Consider the following 20,624-nt stretch of genomic DNA (forward strand, 5'->3'; position numbering starts at 1 on the left):
GCATCTACTGCTACCTGAGGTGATTGCCACCTTGCTTAATTTAACACTAATGGAGCTGGTGTTTCCATGCAAACCACAAAGGCATTCTCACCTCCATGGCTAAAAAGGAAATCAGGCTACCTGCCTCTTGGCATTTTGCTATAGTGAGTTGGCCCACAATATCTTGCTAACTGTGGTATCTCTTCCTCATTCCACCGACAGACGTTAGATGGACTGGCGATTGAAACCTAACTTCACCAATTGCAAGAGGAGAGGGTCTTCATCACATCTCAGTCAGTGAATAAACTCACTGGTGTCAAACAGGTTGCATGTCACAAACATCTATGATAAAGTAGCACAGCCCCCTCAAGCAAATGCCACATAAGGAAACCATCTCACTTTGTATTGTTCTAAGGCTAACCTTATTGAGATGGTTGCTAGTTACACTTCCTTTTTCTGTAGTCATTATGAGAATGAACCAGCCTGGTGAAACAGGGATGAAGCCTACAGGTATAGTTGTTTAAATGCAGGGATGAATTAGACGTATTCCAGTTGCAGAGTCTGAAAAGACTACCTTTTTACTCCAACTCCTAGTATCCTCCAGAGTAACTTCCACAAGGCTTACCAATTTGATCAAAATGTTTTCATTTCTGTACGGCAATCACGATTACAGTTTCAAATGTCATAGCACATGAATTCTACCTTGCTCTTGTGATGCTTCTTTTTAAGCACAGTATATTTCTCTAAGTTATGAGTGGGCTACATTGATAAAGAAGCAGGAAATCATTATTGTGAAGCCTTCATATTTGTCTTCTGGTTTTATGTCTCTTATCAGTGATAAATGATTTCTAGGGTCTTGTTGTCTGACTATTTTATTTCTTCATTTTTCACATTTTATGATGCAGACAGCCTGGCGTGATAAAGTTTGTCAAAGTCAACAATCTTCTAGGTCTGTTTCACTGGCATCAACGTATTTTCTTTCTCACTTTCTCTCTTTCTGGTTTGTCCTGTTGCTGCATTCTCATGAATACAAAGTCAGGGTGTTGTTTGTTTGTTTGTTTGTTTATAGTCATCTGGGATGAAAGCAGCAGTACTGATTTTTGGTTTCTTTTCAACTGTTCCTTCAAATAGACAAAGGATGAGTAAGAGTTCTGTTCCTTCAATTATTAAATATAATAACTGACCAAAATGTACATGTTTCTTCATAAATATTACAGTAGGAGCTTAAGGATTGCATAATACTGGAGAAAACTAAACAGACATTTTCATCCATCCCTAAAACAGATTAAATTGCTGGACCAGCATTACCATTTGGCAGTGGGAGAGTGGCATCTTAAGAATGGATATGAAGTGTTCTCAAAAGATTGGTATGCTTAAGAGAACCATCATACAGTACTTTCAAAGAGTATGATAGAGAATTCTCAGTCCCTCATCAACCTCTCACAGGATGAAGCCAAGACTGCACTATAGTTGTGCAGTGAGGATATGTCTTAGATATATAGGATATATCTTAAATATATCTCAGCATAGCTAGTGGCCAAGAAACTAGATCAGTGGTTCCCAACCTTTTTTTGACCAGGGATCACTTGACCAGGGACCACTCTCCAACATTAGTACCAAAGGGGTTATTAATCAGTTTTTGGTCAACTTTAGATTAGTTTTGGTTATTTGGGGTGCTGATTCAGAGAATTGCATTGGATAGACCACATCAGCTCTAGTTTCTGTCACAGAACATATGTCATCCAGTAGTTGCCATCCGCTCACCCACAGAAAACCGTATTTAATAATCTAGAGCTGGTGTGGTCTATTCAATGCAATTTTCTGAATCAGCATCCCAAATAACCCCAGGAAAAGGCCTAAAGACACCAAGGCACTCAAGGAGAGGGAGGGAGGAGGAGAAGCATCAGTCAGGAAGCTTGTTTTCAAACCTTGCATAGATAGTCAGTCTCTCCCCTCCCGACATCCCTATTGCCTCGGCACTATAAGAAATTTTCACAAGAACAGTTACTCTCGTTACAACAGTGTAGTAACAGTGAGGCCGTGGACCATATTTTATTTCTTGGGGACTACTGGTGGTCCATGGACCACAGGTTGGGAACCACTGAACTAGATCAATAAGAACAGCAGACCTGCATTCTAGCTCTATCAGAGCTTTGTCTCTTGCCTATCATAATAAAATGTACAGTTCAATCATAATTTATAGAATGTTCACCAACCCCCAGAGTTGGACATGACTAGACTTAATGTCAGGAGAAAACCTTTACCTTTACCTCTATCTCATCAACATTTCAAAAGTCAAAACATTCCAGAGTATTTGGGGCTTTCCCAATAAGTCATGTGAAGTTTGAATAACCATAATGATGCCAGACAATACACAACACTTTCATACATAATATGTTTGTTTACCTTGGTGTCTCTCTCTCTCTCTTTCTTGTTTAGCTTTTGTGTTTTAAAATATGTTGACTCGCATAACGTTTTCTGAAGTTTGTGGTTTGCATGAACCATCATATTCATCCTTCTGAGGAAAAGCTTCCCAAGATTTGTGGGTGTTTAGATGTCTTTAACTGTGACTCTAAGAAATGGTGCATGTGTGCACACAGATATGCACACAAAGGAAAATGGATAGGTGCACTGTAACTCCATGCACATGGATTATGCGCACATACCACCATTCGGCTTTGTAAAACCACCGTGGGAAAATTCCTGCAGACTCCCATGCACCTACTCTAGGTTACTTTTCTTAGATTGAAAGGATCAAACCATCAGACTTGGAATCTGTGGTTCTTTTAATCATGTTTGGCTGGTGTAGAGAATGCAACTATTCTTCTCTAAAGTAGCTTGGCTAATGTAAAATGTTCACTTTCTAATCTTCCTGCATTGCTGTTGGGGGACAAACATAACCTTTCCTACAACAGTAAGTATGACTAGACTTTTTCATGGTCACTACTTTTGCTTTGTAGAGCCCCTTTAACTCTACCCCACAGAACACGAATGAACAACAGAGTGGAGTTTAAGATGGGAATGTATAGGTAGATCTTTAGGTGATTTGCAAAGGATTGGCACTCAAAATTGTAACAACAGCAAATACAATTACAGTTAAACAATCAGCCAGCCAACTCGCATAGGCATTGCCTTGAGCTAATTGCGTGCTTATCTTTAACTTTTAGTGTTCTTCATCTTGGATTTTTTTCTTCAGCTTACTATTTGTGAATTACTTTTGTCTAGCCTTTGAGTTTTATTTATCAGAATTATTGGTTTGTTTTTAAATGTAGAAGCAAATGTCTCCAGTGTGTGGTTTATTAGGTAAAAAAAATTACCGACTCCACCCCTTGAGCCATCATTTTGCACCCAGTTTCAGTTGATGGACCTAAGGATTCTTACTGAAAATGATAAAAGCACATTCTATAAGTCCTAAATCAGCACATCCCTGGTGTACTATCGTAATACTTCACAGTGCTTGATGGTAATTAGCTGGGATTTCTTTCCCTAATTTATGGTGATCGTAGGGTGAACTTCTCATTGATTTTTCTGGGGAGTTGCATGGGTTACTGTGGCCTAGCTGGAAATGAAACCATTTTCTAGTTGTAGTCCAAACTATACTACATTGGCTCTCACTAGTCTGGTTGCTAGGGAATAATGTTGTTGTTACCAGGGAATAATATTAATCTAGAATCAATCACGTTATGTTTTGCTGTAGACATTTAGTTCCTTGTGTACATGTTTGGGTCTCTGACTGGGTTGTACTATCAAGTAGTTCTTGTTAGCTGCTATGGAAAGCCTGAGACAGTATAAATATTTTGCATATGATAAAAAATGAGAGCTGGATTGAGAAATTTCAGATTTATGTGGATGTGTAGCATAAGAAATGGGTCAGATAATCACCAGAAGAATAGGGACCCCCGGTGGTGCAATGGGTTAAACCCTTGTGCCGGCAGGTCAGCAGTTTGAATCTGGGGAGTGAGGGTTGAGCTCCCTCTGTCAACTCCAGCTCCCCATGAGAGAAGCCTCCCACAAGGATGGTAAAACATCAAAACATCCAGCCGTCCCCTGGGCAACATCCTTGCAGATGGCCAATTCTCTCACACCAGAAGCAACTTGCAGTTTCTCAAGTTGCTTCTGGCATGAAAACAAAACAAAACAACAAAGGAATGATTATTTCTACTGAGGAACCTAACACTTCCTTTGAATGCACTCTGGATGACCAAAGTGGTTGCAGCTGGAAAGCACAAAAGGATTCTGCAAAAGGAAGAAAATGACTAAGAGACTCTTACCCAGTAGTTTTTTCTGTCTTCTTGTCCTGTTCATCCAGGTGCACAAGTTGTAGTTATTGGTTTTTCCATCTAAAAAGGTCAGTAATCTGGGAGCTCAAAGGTAACCCAAGGATAGTTTGACAGTAATGAGTCTATGGTCGCAGTTGCTCTCCGGTCTGTGTCCATTGTTGGGAACGCAAGAGTTTTCACTAGGAGACACTCCTAGTAGTTTAGTTCTTCAATTTCCCTTATGAAAGATTGAACCCATTAAGCAAAAATCTTCAGACTGTTCTGCTGGTTTCAAAGGTATGTTTTGCAATGGACTTGGGAAGAAATGAAGTGAAATGAAATGTTGATAAAGTTCTTTGGCAGGATTGCCCCCTACTGGGCCAAATTCATCGTGGCCAGAAAACAAACTCTCAAGGGCTGCTTCTTTCATTGAAATGTTTTGTTTTTGCACTTAGTTGTATTCAAATATACACAATGCACACTAGTTGTGTCCTGGCTCACATGGGCACTGTCATCATAACTTTGTTTCAGTGGATTAGATTACATTACACTTGTTGTCTAGAAGTAGAATGGGTGAACTGGTTCCACTGAAAAACTCTGTACTTGAAGTTATGCTTGAAAATTGGGAAATTTTAAATGTGGTATTTATATCTGCGATGGCCCATTAACAGCTATCATTGGAGAAACCTATAAGCTTTTGTTGGAAGTTATATGAGAAGTATATAGGATATATATTCCAAACAGATTTTGCATCAAAAGGAATGAAGAAGGAGGGGAAGAAGGGATATGTCTACCCTTCTGATGCAGTACCTTGTGATATTAAATCCTCAGGTTTAAAACATAGTTGTGGAAATGGGACATAATGTGATAGGATTCAGAAAGTTGCTCAAAATGACAGGGCTTTGAGATCCTTGCAGTAGTTTGCTAACACTGATGTGTGAAACCAATAAATCTGCTCACAAAATTTCTCAGGACTCAAAAATCTCTGCGAGAGATTCCTTTTTGTATTTGTGCAGTAGTGAGGACTCTTGTATGAATATATACTGTATATAGTGTACCATGAAGTCATTGTCTTTTTTCATACATCTGCTAATGATTTGGAAAATATAGATATAATAGTTCAGGGTTTTTTCATGTCAGAAGCGACTTGAGAAACTGCAAGTCACTTCCGGTGTGAGAGAACTGGTCAACTGTAGGGATGTTGGCCAGGGGATACCCAGAAGGCTTCTCTCATGTCTCCACATAGGAAGCTGGAGCTGACAGATGGGAGCTCACCCCACTCCCTAGATTCGAACCATCAACCTTCAGGTCAGCAGTTCAGTTGGAACAAGGGTTTAACCCATTGCACCACCGCAGTTCATAGATCAACAGTTGAATATGAGCCAGCAGGGTTATGTTGCAGCAAAGAAGATTTTATCCTGTATTAATGGAACCATAGTTTCCAAGTCAAGACAAGTAATAGTTTCACTATATTCTGTGCTGGCCAGATCTCATCTTGAGTACTGCATTCAGTTCTGGGTGCCTGGTGTTAAGAATAATATTATAGCATGTTGGAGCAGGTTCAGAGGATTATAAGAAGCATGAAGAACAAGACATATGAGGAGAGGTTGAAGGAACAGAGAAAGTTTAGCTTGGTGAAGAGAAGAGTGAGGGGCAACATAAATGCACTCTTTAAATACATCAAGGACAAAGAAAGGAGAAGGCAGAGATCGAATATTAAATGTTCTATCTGTTAATCAGTGGTGTTTAATTGACCATTGGGCATAGAGTTGTTTATTAAGTATTATTCTTCCTGAGGTTTACAACCCCAATGGGTTTATGCTCTTATCTGTATTACGTGGTGACTGTAGCTGGTGTTTCCTGCCAAAATGTCTGATATTTTGCATTTTTATGAACTTCAATAAAAATTTTGGAATACATATTTATATGCAACTATATGTATTTTTGTGTTTTTATATAAAGTCTTTGAAAATAGAATAAACAGATTGGCAATCATAATCTTTTTGGTTTCACAATGCATTGTTTATTGTATCTCTTTTTCTTAGCAATCAGATCTAGAAGGGGATTGATCCCATGTTGACTTTCCCAATTGCCCAGGCCCAAACACAAAGCTTTCACTCTTCCAAGAGTGATGGGAATCATTTAGGCACCAATAGCTTGCCATTTCCCCCGAGCTTCACAACTTTCCCATTATCTGCCATCATCTGTGTTTTCAATTGTCAGTCTGCTGTTTGCGATAAGTGTCTCTGCTGGCCTTTTGCCTGCTAGCGGTTAAGAGATTAGGGGGTCTTTCTCTCAGTCTAGCACAGAGATGATCACAACCCCCCTGCTACTTCCACCATTTGTAAATCAGTGGAGCAAGAAATTAAACAGACATACTAGAAGCTCCAGTGCTGGAATACCAATAATAAGAACAGTACAGTACATACTGTTCCTGGTTGTTTGCATTTTTACTATTTATTTATTTTTTTATCATATCAGGAGCAAACCAAGTGTACAGTTGTGATATGTTTGAGAAAACACAAAGTTTAAAAACTTGGCATTATATTAAATGTCCTTTGACCAGTAGCTAGCCACTTGGAGTGCCTCTGGTGTTGTTATAAGAAGGTTCTCCATTGTGCATGTGGCAGGGCTCAGACTGCATTGTAATAGGTGGTCTGTGGTTTGTTCTTCTCCACATTCACATGTCATAGACTCCACTTCGTTGCCCCATTTTTTAAGGTTGGCATCTCGTGGTGTCAGAGCAAAGTCTGTTCAATGCCTTCCAAGTTGCCCAGTTTTCTGTGTGCCCAGGAAAGAGTCTCTCATTTGGTATCAGCCATGGATTGAGGCTCTGGGTTTTAGCCTGCCACTTTTGGACTCTCACTTGCTGAGCTAGCATGGCCTTCTAAAAATTGTAGTCTAAAAAAGTAACAAGGCTCTGAGCATGCATAGTATGATAGCATATATCTACTCAAGGTATTTAAGATTTTGTTTTTTGTTTAAATCAGACGTTGTTTAGCATACATAGTATATGATGACTTCTCTACTATTTAGGTTTTAGTATTTATAACATGTCTCAGGCCATCAATTCAATTTTTACAAACACTGTCTTCCAAAATAAGAGCACCTCTACCAGCCAATGAACCCAAGATAATACTCATCATTTCCACCTATACAGAATAATAAGAAGAGGGTGATGCGAAATCTACAGAAGGTAGCGGTGTTGTTGTTGTGTACTTTCAAGTCTGATTTATTGGAACCCTAAGGCAAACCTAACCCATGGTTTTCTGGGACTGAGGATGTGAGGCTCTCTGGTACTAAATTTTACGCCATTCAGATTGCATGATGCCACTTTCTCAATCAATATTAGAAGCATTTGTCACAAGATTTTATGCTTGAATACCTAGATTTATGGAACAATCACCCTCACTGCCAACAATCATGAACTGCCACATGTGCAATAATCCCAAGTGTATTAATGAAATAATAGCCCTCTAAATGCCTGTTAAAATGGTTCATTAATTATGTCATTCATTCTCGTGTGACAAAGCTCGGAGATTCCATTGGCCCTGAGGGGCATGAACCAGAAATAAACATTAATTTCAGTGCGTTTTGGATAAGGATAAATTTTAATGTGTAACATTCAGTTTAATTTCTTCTTGTGAAGCACTCCCTGATGCATTGATAGGACACAGCCAAGTGTACTACAGACCTATATTTCCAGAGGCAACTGCTCTTGGGTATTTTAAAGTCCTCTAGGTGCACACCAATTTGGAGACTACTATGCAGATGAAAACAATACAATTTATTTTAAAAAAGCCAAACTAAAAAAGAAATCTTAGATTCAACTCATGCATTTATTACTGTGCTAGTGATTGTGAATACGAAAAAAAAATATTAGTTTGGAATCTGACTTTGATGTACCAATCTTAGAGAAAACCCACTAAAATTAATGGAATCCCATGTATCTTAATGGGTGTATCATAAGTATGGCCATGAGTACCCCTTGTGTCAGTCGGGCAATCAAACCTGCTCACTTCTATCCAGTGATTTTGGGAAAAGCATCATTTTTTTGCATCTTAATTTCTATAAAGCTAAGATTAACACAAAGAGAAGACTTTGCACTACACCATTATACCGTTTGTAGATTGGCAGTGCATGGGAGAATTCTAAACGCTCCTCCAAAACTCAGTATTCCCTAGGAATGTAAGAAAATCCAAAATCCACAAAAGAGTGGTTTCCTTATTGGCAAACAAAAATGCAGAAAATTAATTCTGCAAACTTTTGATGTTACACTGACTTCTTTATCATGCCAGATTATAACATCTAGGGGCTGAGGTGGCACAACGGGTTAAACCATAGAGCAGCTGAACTTGCTGACTGGAAGGTTGGCAGTTCAAATCCGTGGGACTGTGTGAGCTCCCACTATTAGCCCCAGCTCCTGCCAACCTAGCCATTTGAAAACATGCAAATATGAGTAGTTCAATAGGTGCCACCTCAGTAGGAAGGTAAACGGTGCTCCGTCTCTTCAACTTAGAAATGGAGATGAACATCTCGCCCAGAGCTGGAGATGAAAAGGGAAAGCCTTTGCCTTTGTCTGTGTATTTGTGTTTCATTGTTTCAAGGCATGTTTGCCTGTGTCTGTATATATGCTGAAATCCGCCCTGAGTCCCGTCCCCCGTCCCCGTCCCCCCCCCCCCCCCCCCGTCCCCCGGGTGATAGGGCAAAATACAAATAAAGTATTGTTGTTGTTGTTGCATGGTGCATTGTCCACATTTTGGTTGACCAGTATTAGTAATCACACTTTTGTGGATCTGGATTTTGCTCCCACTCCTAGAGAGCACCTGCCATGGCAGCTCCTATGGGGAAAATTGCTGTCCAAAAAGCTGGCTGTACTGAATCCTTATTAATAATTTTGCAGTAACATTACTTGTAAATCATTAATCAATATTTTGCTTGTAACACATGGAATAATAGAATTGGAAGAGACCTTGTGGGCCATCTAGTCCAACCCCCTGCCAAGAAGCAGGAATATTGTATTCAAGGCACCCCCAACAGATAGCCATCAGCCTCTGTTTAAAAGCCTCCAAAGAAGTAGCCTCCACCACATGTAGATGAAACCATATAATCTGAAGCATCACTGTAAATAAATAAAAATGACAGTTCTGACTCAAAGATGTACATATTAGAAAATATAAAAATTAGCATAGAGTTTTAACCTTGTATATTGATACAGTATTTGTAAACTGCACTTGTAAAAATATGGTTATAACTACCAGGATATTTTTATTTAAACAATTCTTCTCAAACACTACCCCAAAATTGTACAGGCAATTATCACCATTTTTGATGGTGCCCTTCTGTCTCACTCTCACACACCTCATCCACTTAGTGACACCACTGCTCAAAGATGCAGTTGGGATTTGGCTGGCTCTGTTGAAAGGAACATTAGCCAGTTCTGAACCTGGCATACCTTTTCACACATGGCAACAATTGTGTAGTAAGGCAGAATGTAAAAAGGGTGTGCCAGCAAGATGGGAAGAATAAAGGGAGGTGAACAGCTGAAACAGGAGGTGTATGAATGAAACAAGCAAGGAGAGAGGAACGTAAGAGATCTCAGACTGCTGCTGTTAGTAATCAATTATTCTCTCTTCATGAATAAGGAATGTTTGGCTTATTCATTACTGTGAAACTGAGAAGTTCCCAGGCATTTGATGTAGCATACAAAGACTTGCCAGTGTACTTACCTGTTCCTATACTTATTATTCATGATGTGACATAGACACAGGAACTTCACACTGTTGTGTTACAGAAAATTCCTATTCATTTGCTTTTATACATTCCTGTAAATGAACAAAAGCTGTGTCTGTGTTCCTTGTCAAAGATAGAATGTACTAAAGTTTGTACCTACCACATGGGACCAATTAACTTAATTCACTCTTATTGTTGCGTGCATTAAAGTCCTTTCCAACTTACAGCGACCCTAAGGTGAACCTAATGCAGGGTTTTCATGGCAAGATTTGTTCAGAGGGAGTTTGTCTTTCCCCTCCTCTTAGAGCAGTGGTTCTTAACCTGTGGGTCAGGCCTGTAGCCAGGATTTTGATTTGGGGGGGGGGGGCTGAGTTTTTTTCAGGGGGGTTTCGGGGGGGGGGGACTGAGTCTGAGTAAAATAGGGTCTACCCTAGCAAACCTTTTGTATCATTACCTCAATACCCCCATGCATATGGGATATATTGAGTATGGTGATCGGATCATGATATGAATAAACATAACAGTTTAATTAATGCACCAGTAAGGCCTTTTCGCGAACCACCATGAGAATTTGGGGGGGGGGGGGCTGAAGCCCCTCAAGCCCCCTCCCTCTGGCTACATGCCTGCTGTGGGTCCCCAGATGTTTTGACCTTCAACTCCCAGAAATCCTAACAGTTGTTAAACTGACTGGGATTTCTGGGAGTTGTAGGCCAAAACGCATGGGGACCCACAGGTTGAGAACCATTGCCTTAGAGGTTTCCATAACCCTGCAGAGATTCAAACCCTGGCCTCTAGGTTTGTGGACCAATAATAATATAATTGTAATAAACTTTATTTATACCCTGCCACCATCTCCCCGATGGGGACTCGGAGCGGCTTACATGAGGCCAAGCCCAAACAACAAAATACAATAAAATACAACCGAAAACGCAAACCGAAACCAACACTCATACCATTTCACCACATTGGATCTCTAAGATTCTGGTTATAAAAAAAAAACTCTTTGATAACCATGTATTTCAAAGCCATTACCAGGAAAGGGTGTACAGTGACAAATGAAAACCACAAGGGATGAAAGAGATTTTTTTCAGCTTCTTGCCATGATGCTTTCATGTTGCTTTACTGTAACTATTAATTGTGGAACTCAAAAGCAGTGTAGACTTCCCCCTGATTAAGTCACAATTGTGTGTTGTAGGAATGGGCTCCCAGTAACCCCCTATAGACCATGGCATCCTGAATCTGTAATAATCTTCTTAAGCTAGGCTTCATCATTGCTTGCTTTAAGTTGAATGACTTGAAAAGTATTATTCCACTTGATGTTTTATTAGTATCTTATGAATTCTTTATTAGAGGGCCTAGAAGAGGCTCAGAAATGCTTCTAAGGGGAAATATTTTTGGAGCATGTGTGAATAAAACTGTGGATATAAAACTTGTGATAAAGGGGTCATGGAATCATAGAACCATAGAATCATAATATTGGAAGAGACCTCGTGGGCCATCCAGTCCAACCTCTTGCCAAGAAGCAGGAAAATTGCACCCTTACAACGGATGGCCATCCAGCCTCTGTTTAAAAGCTTCCAAAGATGGAGCCTCCACCACATTCCGGGGCAGAGATTCCCACAGTTGAACAGCTTTCACAGTCAGGAAGTTCTACCTGTTGTTCAGGTGGAATCTTCTTTCCTGTAGTTTGAAGCCATTGTTCCATGTCCTAATCTCCAAGGTTGCTCCCTCCTCCCTATGACTTCCTCTCACATATTTATACATAGTATAGCTCTGAACCATGCCAGCCTTAAGAACCAGAATTAATCTGGGTTTGTATGACAAAGCAAGCTGCAGTTGATATATTTTAAACCTTCCTTTTCTTGGCCGCACCAGAAAAAAGAGGGGAGAACCTGGCTTTCTCACTTTCCTTCATCTTTATCTTTTGAAAGCTGTAAACAAATAGGATCCTATCATACTACACTGTTATAGCACTATATTCCACTTTAACTTCCATGGCAACATCATATGGAAATTTGAGATGTGCCGTTTGGGCAGTAAGAGTGAAATATAGTGCTGTAATAGTATAGTGTGATAAGGCAGTGTGTGTGTGTTGCTGAACACACACCCACTGCCTTATCACACTATACTATACAACTTCTGAATTTGCCCTCAATTCTACCTTCAAGACCATTTTTGCTTTTACTACTGCATCTATTTTTAAATACTTAAATGCCTTTGGGCAGGTAGTTATATTCTGTTGTTGCTCTGGAAATCTTCATGGCCATTAACACAGTTTGCTTAATAAATATGTAGTCTGTTTTAAATGCAAACATATCAGAATAAATATTTAGAGTAATCAGTTAGGAAGTTGTTTTGTTTGGTAAAAGAAAAGGTTATCCTCTGGCACCAAATAACATCCTGACACAGTACTTATTTTGCTATTACACTAATTAATGTTTAAAGAAACAGATGCATATTGGTTTACTTCATGTTCACCAAGGTGTATTGTTTAACAGAAGGAGAATATTTATGCCAAGTACTTCTTTATTGTTGCTAAAACAGTACAATGAGAAAATTTAGCAGATTTCCTGCCCTTGCCCCCAAAGCATTTGTTTGCTTCTGGAAAAGAGAAAAGCTTTTCCATCCTGCTCTGACTTCTGTTCATTGTTTTCAGTTTCCAATGTATTTATTTATTCATTTTGCCTCCTGAAATTTCAAAGAAAGAGATTAAACTGTCAAAGAGCCCTGTCTTCTGAATAGCTCCCCGTCCCTGCTGTCCTAAAATGACAGATAAACGATGTAATGTTTACATAGAATCCTGATGTGCACTATAAAGGGGGCAATGTAATGCTGAACTCACTTTTTAAAAGCTGAATCTAACCAGCATAGCATATTAATTTGAGTGTTGGACTATGGCATCCCTCACTTGGCCATGTAAACCCACTGGGTAACCTTGGGCAAGTCACATACTCTCAGCCTCAGAAACCCCTATGATACATTCATCTTATCGACTCCGTAAGTTGGAAACAACCTGAAGGCACACAGCTACGACCTGTCTGATGTATTGTATTTCAGTCTAGGGTGGGAATCATGCAGTCCATGGGACACATTCAGTTCCCAAAGCCCCTTTTATCTAGCCTCAATGTCTTTTGGTCCCTTCCAGGTTTTTTTTACCACTACCGTTTTCTGCCAGATTTAGACTCCCTGACTTCCTCTTTGTCTCCCTGCCTCTCTAGCTTTCTTTATAGACAGCAATTATTAGATCGAAAGGAATGAAGGGTGAAGAAGGCAGCAATGGCTCTAATGTGCCCGACTTGGAGGGATAGGAAAGAACATTTGAAAACATTTTAAATTGTTGAATTTTTTTTCCAATTCCTTGAGTTTCAAGGGACCATGCTGTTCAGAATCCTAGGCCAAAGACAATTGTAATGGTTTGAGAGTCATTCTGTGCAAACATTACACGTGATTATTTTGTACAGAAACAGCACTGCCTGCACAAGAAAAGTTGTTTTTGCATAGATGTTCCTATGTTAAAACACATGTAACTTTTCTGTACAGAATTATTATTTTCTACTTGAAAAATGTGGTTTCCTACTAAGCAATGCACTTTCTAAGCAAAAATGCTCAGAATAACTAATAAACTGCAAAAAGTGAGACAAAAAAAAAAGTACTCATTGCTCCCTTCAAGAAACAACATAGGAAAAGTTGCAGTCAAAAGGAAAAGATATTACTGTAATTGACACCTGGGGTTCTTTGATCTCTCTCTCCCAAAAACCAAGGAAATAAGGCTGAGAAAGGGAGAAATAAAATGTCTTCAATTTTTTTCATATCAGGGGTGACTTGAGAAACTGCAAGTTGCTTCTGGTGTGAGAGAATTGCCCGTCTGCAAGGATGGTGGCCAGGGGACACTCGGATGTTTTTGATGTTTTACCATCCTTGGGGGAGGCTTCTCTCATGTCCCCGCATGGAAAGCTGGAGCTGACAGAGGGAGCTCATCCACTCTCTCCCCGGATTCGAACCTCTGACCTGTCAGTCTTCAGTCCCATTGCACCACTGGGGGCTCCTAATGACTTCAGTGATTACTTTATTTCTTTGTTGTCATTTTAAAAAGGAGGAGTTATGCTAGCTATTTAAAAATGCCTTGGGTATTTTCAGGATTTCTGCCAGACAAGGAACTCGGGAAGTGTGTATAAATCTATGTGCCTTCAAGCTGCCTTGCCTTTTTCATAGGGTTTTTTAAAACAAGCACTCCTCAAAGGGGTTTTTACCAGTTCCTTCCTCTGAAATATAGCTAACAGCACCTGATATTTGTTGGTGGTGTGCTATGCAAGTGCTAACTGGGGTTGATCCTGCTTGACTTCCAAGATCAAATAGGATGTGGTACCTTTATGATAATTAGGCTCCTGGAGGGTGAATGAAAAATATTCACATGCTTTGCCTGTGGAAGTCCCAGAGGGTATATACCATTGATTCTGATTTATGGTTATCCTAAGGTAATACTTTCATGGGAGTTTCTTAGCAATTGTTTTTTGCCATCCTCTGAGGCTGTGAGAGTATGATTTGATTTGCTCAAGGTCACCAAGTTTCTGTAGCTGAGTAGAAACTCGAGTACCGGCTTTTATTTGAAGAGGTAGTTACCTCCACAAATAAAAATCCTGCCCTCTAAATTATATTTGCCCCCAGTCCTCAGATTTATAGCATGGCGATATCTTAAAATGTCCATTAAACATTTAGAAAGTCAGTATCCAAAAGGGATGAGGAGGTCAAGGCCAAGGGAATTCAAACATAGCAATTCTCGGTGATAATGATTTTCAGAGTCTCGCTGTCTGCAAATTTGGCAAACTGATGGAAAATTTCATGGGTAGAGAGGCAAAATCAATCTTTGGGAAGGTTCTGCTCTCATTTTGTTGCTGCCTTCAGTAGTTACACCTTTGGGAAATCCAACAGGCATCTAGCCATCCTCACTTTCCTTTGAGAAGAAATCCTACAACCATGATTCTAGTACAGAGAAACCCCTGACTATATATTTGCCAATCTAGCTTCTTAGGGTGGAGGAATCCATAACAGAATCTCCAATAAGTGTTCCACATTCCATTAAAGAGCAACACTTGCAGAAAAAATAATTAGATATTACTTATATCAACCCACTGGAGTGCTAGGAGCATTTTGCTGTTGGCTTAATTTTATGCAGTTTATAAAAACACAAACACTATCTCAAAGTCTAGACTTTGCAATCCTTAGGAAGGAGCCATAAGACTTGGTATGTGGATGAATCTCCCAGTGCCGACAGAACTTTTGCTCTCTCATCATACCTATCCTTCTAGGCATAGGCCCTCCAGAAAATATAATCTTGTTTGTGACACTGTTTGTTGCATTCCCTAATTAGAGCGAACAGACGACAAATCCAAATCCCCAGATGGCTATCTTTGGAACATCCTCTAGAGATTAGTGCATGTCCCAGGGATATTTGTGGGGCTGTGTCTATGGATTTGGCTCCAGATCTGCAGCCTGGGTGGCAAGAAAGTCTGTAGAAGCGTTTGAATATTGCCTGTCATCTTATAAACTGAACTTTTGTGTAGCTTCTGGGTGAGAGAATTGGCTGTCTGCAAAGATGTTTCTCAGGGGATGCCCAGATATGTTTCCATCCTGTGGGAGGCTTCTCTCATGTCCCCGCATGGGATGCTGAGGCTGACAGATGGAAAATCACCCCCATCTCATGGATTCAAACCACCGACCTTTGTGTAGCACTAGGGTTGCTAATGTTTTCTCAGGCAACTACCCGGAGCTGCGGTGGAGCAATGAATTAAATCCTTATGCCGGCTGAACTTCTGACCTGAAGACCTGAAGGTCAGCAACTTGAATCTGCGAGATGGGTGAGCTCCTGTCTGTCAGCTCCAGCATCCCATGTGGGGACATGAGAAAAGCCTCCTACATGATGATAACACATCTGGGCATCCTCTGGGCAACGTCCTTGCAGATGGTCAATTCTCTCACACCAGAAGCGACTTGCAGTATATTCTCAATTTGCTTCTGACATGATTTTTTTTAAAAGGCAACTACTCCAAACTTTTATGAGTTTCTGTAACTAGCAAAACCCCTGCAGATATTTTTGCAGTGTTTTCTCAGTTTCTACTGGTTTGGTTCCAGCACTTCCCAGGGATACTAAAATCCATGGATGCTCAAGTCCCATTATAAACCATATTGTAATAAAATTACATCCTTTATATAAAATGGCAATTAACTCAAAGGAGGCTATAGTACAGGTAAGCCTATACATCAGCATCATGTTTGGCAGGTGGCAAAATCAAGGTTTGCTTTGTGGATTTTTTTCCCAAATATTTCAAGCCATGAATCTGTGCATGCAGACCCATTGACACAGAGCTTTGACTATACACTGAAACTCTGCCTGTTGCCTAGCTGTTAATAACACAGGTGGAATTCAAGCCTGTGGCAAACAGGCAGACTTGCAAAATCCAAGCTCCATCAACCAGAACATGGTACAAAAGCCATTATGTGCCCAGTAGGGTGTTTATTTATTTGTTTGTTTGTTTAAAATATTTATATTTTTCTCACCCCAAAGGAGACTCAGTTTCATAGCCAAGGGGCAATCACTGAGAAGGAACTTTCTCTCATCCCTGGCAATTGTGCCTATGACGGTGGTGGGACCGAGAGCAGGGCCTCCCCAGAAGATCTTAATTTTAACCGTGGGTCATAGAGGGAGATGCGTTTGGACAGGTAGATTGGGCCGTATAGGGTTTTATAGGCCAAAGCCAGCACTTTGAATTGTGCTTGATAGTAAACTAGCAACCAGTGGAGCTGACACAACATGGGAGTTGTGTGCTCCCTGTATGCCGGCCTAGTTATTAACCTGGCTGCCTCTCAGACCATTTGAAGCTCCCGAACAGTCTTCAAAGGCAGTCCCACGTAGAGCGCATTGCAGTAGTCTATCCTAGATGTAATAAGAGTATAGACCACTGTGGCCGAGTCTGACTTCACAAGGTATGGGTGCAAATGGCAATTGTGCAAAAGCCCCCCTAGCCACCACTACCTGAGGTTGCAGGCTCAGCAATGAGTTCAGGAGGACTCCCAAGCTGAGAACCTGTGCCTTTAAGGGGAGTGTAACCCCATCCAGCACAGGCTGTAACCCTATACCCTGTTCAGCCATGCGACTGACCAGGAAGACCTCTGTCTTGTCTGGATTCAACTTCAATTTGCTCGCCCTCATCCAGACTGTCACAGCGGCCAGGCATACTGAGTATCGGAACTGAATGGCACTCAGAGCTTTTCCACAAAAAGAAATCCACTCCCATTTGTTTGTTTTTGCAAAAATAATAGAGGAGATGGCTGGGGAAAACTCATTCTGCTTCTCCCACAGTCAAACTACTGGACGTAATATTAAGAAATCTTTGTCCTCCTAACAGTGATCTGACCTTCCAAGTAGATTCAGGTCACATTTCCATCCAATTCTAAGCAATAATTCTTAACTTGCAGGAATACTAGATAGATACGTCTAGTGTGCAGTCAGCGCAGGTTTCTAGTGCAATCCGAGGCATCGTATTTGTGACCTATAAAGGCTTTGATGGCTCAGAGCCAAGTTTCCATTGGGACTACCTCTGTCTTTGTTGTGAAAAGAAAATCCATTTAGGTGCCCAGCCAGGAGAGGTTATTTTGGCATGCAAAGGGCATGTCGCCTTCTTAACTTCAGACTGACTCTTTCCTTTGGCGGCTATCATTCGGTTTCTTGATCTTCAGATTGTGCCACCATGCTTGCCATTTTGTTTTGGGATGACACCCATGTTGTTTATTTATTTATTTTACTTAAAAGAAGTATAAGCCAAGTTTTCAAGTAAACCTGCCTAAAGAAGGATAGAATAACATACAACTTAATTGTTGCAACAGCCCCACTGCCTGCCAACCCGTTTCCAGGCACAATTCAAAGTGCTTGTTTTGATCTATATAGCTTAAGGTAAAGGTAAAGGTTTCCCCCTGATATTAAGTCCAGTCGTGTCTGACTCTGGGATGTGGTGCTCATTTCCATTTCTAAGCCAAAGAGCCGGCATTGTCCGTAGACACCTCCAAGGTCATGTGGCTGGCATGACTGCATGGAGCGCTGTTACCTTCCCACTGGAGCAGTTAAAAACATGCAACTGTGAGTAGATCAATATGTTCTGCCTTGGCAGGAAGCTAAGCGGTGCTCCATGCAGTCATGTGAGCCACATGACCTTGGAGGTGTCTACAGACAAAGCTGGCTCTTTGGCTTAGAAATTGAGATAAGCACCACCTCAAAAAGCCAGACACGAAAGGGAAGCCTTTACCTTTATCTGTGTATGTGTGTTTCATTGTGTCGAGGCATTGAATGTTTGCCTTGTGCTGTATATGCTGTGAGTCCCCTTGGGGAGATAGAGCGGAATGCAAATAAAGGGGGGCCCTGGTGGTGCAGTAGGTTAAACCGCTGAGCTGCTGAACTTGCTGACTGGAAGGTTGGTGGTTCAAATCCGGGGAACAGTGTGAGCTCCCACTATTAGGCCCAGCTTCTGCCAATCTGGCAGTTCGAAAACATGCAAATTTGAGTAGATCTATAGGTACTGGTCTGCGGGAACAGGGACGGCTCAACCCATTACGCAAAGTAAGCATTTGCAGTATAGTTGATTTTGCCCAGGAGCACTCTTGGGGGGAAATAGACCTTGACATATGTGAGTTGTAGTTACTGGGATGTATAGTTCACCTACATCAAAGAGCATTCTGAACTCCACCAATGATGGAATGGAACAAAATATGGCACACAGAACTCCCACAACGAACAGAAAACAATATCAGTGATTGGTTGGGGGAGGCGCCAAAATACTGTTTGCTTACCTTTGAAAATTACCTAGGTCCGCCTCTGTGCAGGAAGGTAATGGTGCTCCATGTAGTCATGCCAGCCACATGATCTTGGAGGTGTCTACGGACAACGCCAGCTCTTCGGCTTAGAAATGGAGATGAGCACCAATCCCCAGAGATGGACATGACTAGACTTAATGTCATGGGAAACCTTTACCTTTACTTACAAATAAAGTGTTGTTGTTGTTACATAACCTATCTTGGGTTGCTGTGTGTTTTCTGGGCTGCATGACCATGCTCCAGAAGCATTGTCCCCTGACATTTCACCTGCATCTATGGCAGGCATCCTCACAACCTCAAAGGATATCTGCCATAGGTGTGGGTGAAATGTGAGGAGAGAATTCTCCTGGAACATGGCCATAGAGCCTGGAAAACTCACAGCAACCCAGTGTTTCCGGCCATGAGAACCTTTGACAACACATAGAACCTAACTTGAGGACTGCCTGTAATGATGATGTGTTTTTAGCTACGTTGCAACCTGCCTCAAGCCAGGAGGTGGGCTGGTCTCTCTGCAAGTGGTTGGTAAGAAACAATTATGGATTTTGCCATTAAAACTGAATGACTGTGTTGCGCAATGATGCCTGTCTAAAAACTATGCCAGGGACATGAAATGCTTGGAAAGCTCCAAAGCAGAAAGTGCCAAAGCAGAAAGAGCCCTCTGGAAGGAGTGGGAGTGGCATGGCTAGGAAGACAGGGCTTTGGCTGGCCTCTCTGTGGGTGCTTGTTAAGAAACAGTTATGGGGTTGGCCATTGAAACTGAATGACTGTGTTGCACAATGATGCCTGCCTAAAAAGGCAGAAAGAGCCCTCTGGAAGGAGCGGGAGCTGCATGGCTAAGAAGACAGGGCTTTGGCTGGCCTCTCTATGTTGTTGTTGTTCATTCGTTCAGTCATCTCTGACTCTTCGTGACCTCATGGACCAGCCAGAGCTCCCTGTTGGCCGTCACCACCCCCAGCTCCTTCAAGTTCAGTTCAAGGATGCCATCCATCCATCTTGCCCTTGGTCAGCCCCTCTTCCTTTTACCTTCCACTTTCCCCAGCATAATTGTCTTCTCTAGGCTTTCCTGTCTCCTCATGATGTGGCCAAAGTACTTCAACTTTGTCTCTAGTATCCTTCCCTCCAATGAGCAGTCGGGCTTTATTTCCTGGAGGATGGACTGGTTGGATCTTCTCGCCGTCCAAGGCACTCTCAGAACTTTCCTCCAACACCTCAGTTCAAAAGCATCGATCTTTCTTCGCTCAGCCTTCCCTAAGGTCCAGCTCTCACATCCATAGGTGACTACAGGGAATACCATGGCTTTGACTAGGCGGATCTTTGTTGTAGTGTGATGTCTCTACTCTTTACTATTTTATCGAGATTGGACATTGCTCTCCTCCCAAGAAGTAAGCGTCTTCTGATTTCCTGGCCACAGTCTGCATCTGCAGTCATCTTTGCACCTAGAAATACAAAGTCTCTCTATAGGTATTGTCGAAGGCATTCATGGCTGGATTCACTAGGTTCTTGTAGGTTTTTTCGGGCTATAGGGCCATGTTCTAGAGGCATTTCTCCTGACGTTTCGCCTGCATCTATGGCAAGCATCCTCAGAGGTAACACCTCTCAACAGAACATTTTCCCAGGCTCAGCCAGGCCTTCAAATGCTAATGAAGGTGGTCAGCTGAAACATTCACACCTAGCTTCAGCAGAGAGCTCTGTGCCCCACCCCAGTCATTCCACAGATATATAAACCCATTTTCCTCTGAGGATGCTTGCCATAGATGCAGGCGAAACGTCAGGAGAAACGCCTCTAGAACA

At 41.4% G+C, this 20,624-nt stretch overlaps 1 protein-coding gene across 1 annotated transcript in view; it reads left to right on the forward strand.

The window, feature by feature from the left end:
* The first annotated feature begins 2,831 nt into the window (after window positions 1-2,831).
* Window positions 2,832-20,624, forward strand: part of MYO3A (myosin IIIA) — a 139,791-nt gene continuing 121,998 nt past the window's right edge. Inside the window, exon 1 of the mRNA XM_060782425.2 lies at window positions 2,832-2,893. The gene's annotated coding sequence lies outside the window, so the exon portion shown is untranslated. The remainder of the gene's footprint in view (window positions 2,894-20,624) is intronic.

The sequence above is a fragment of the Anolis sagrei genome, chromosome 6 (assembly GCF_037176765.1).
Source record: "Anolis sagrei isolate rAnoSag1 chromosome 6, rAnoSag1.mat, whole genome shotgun sequence".
NCBI lineage: Eukaryota > Metazoa > Chordata > Lepidosauria > Squamata > Dactyloidae > Anolis > Anolis sagrei.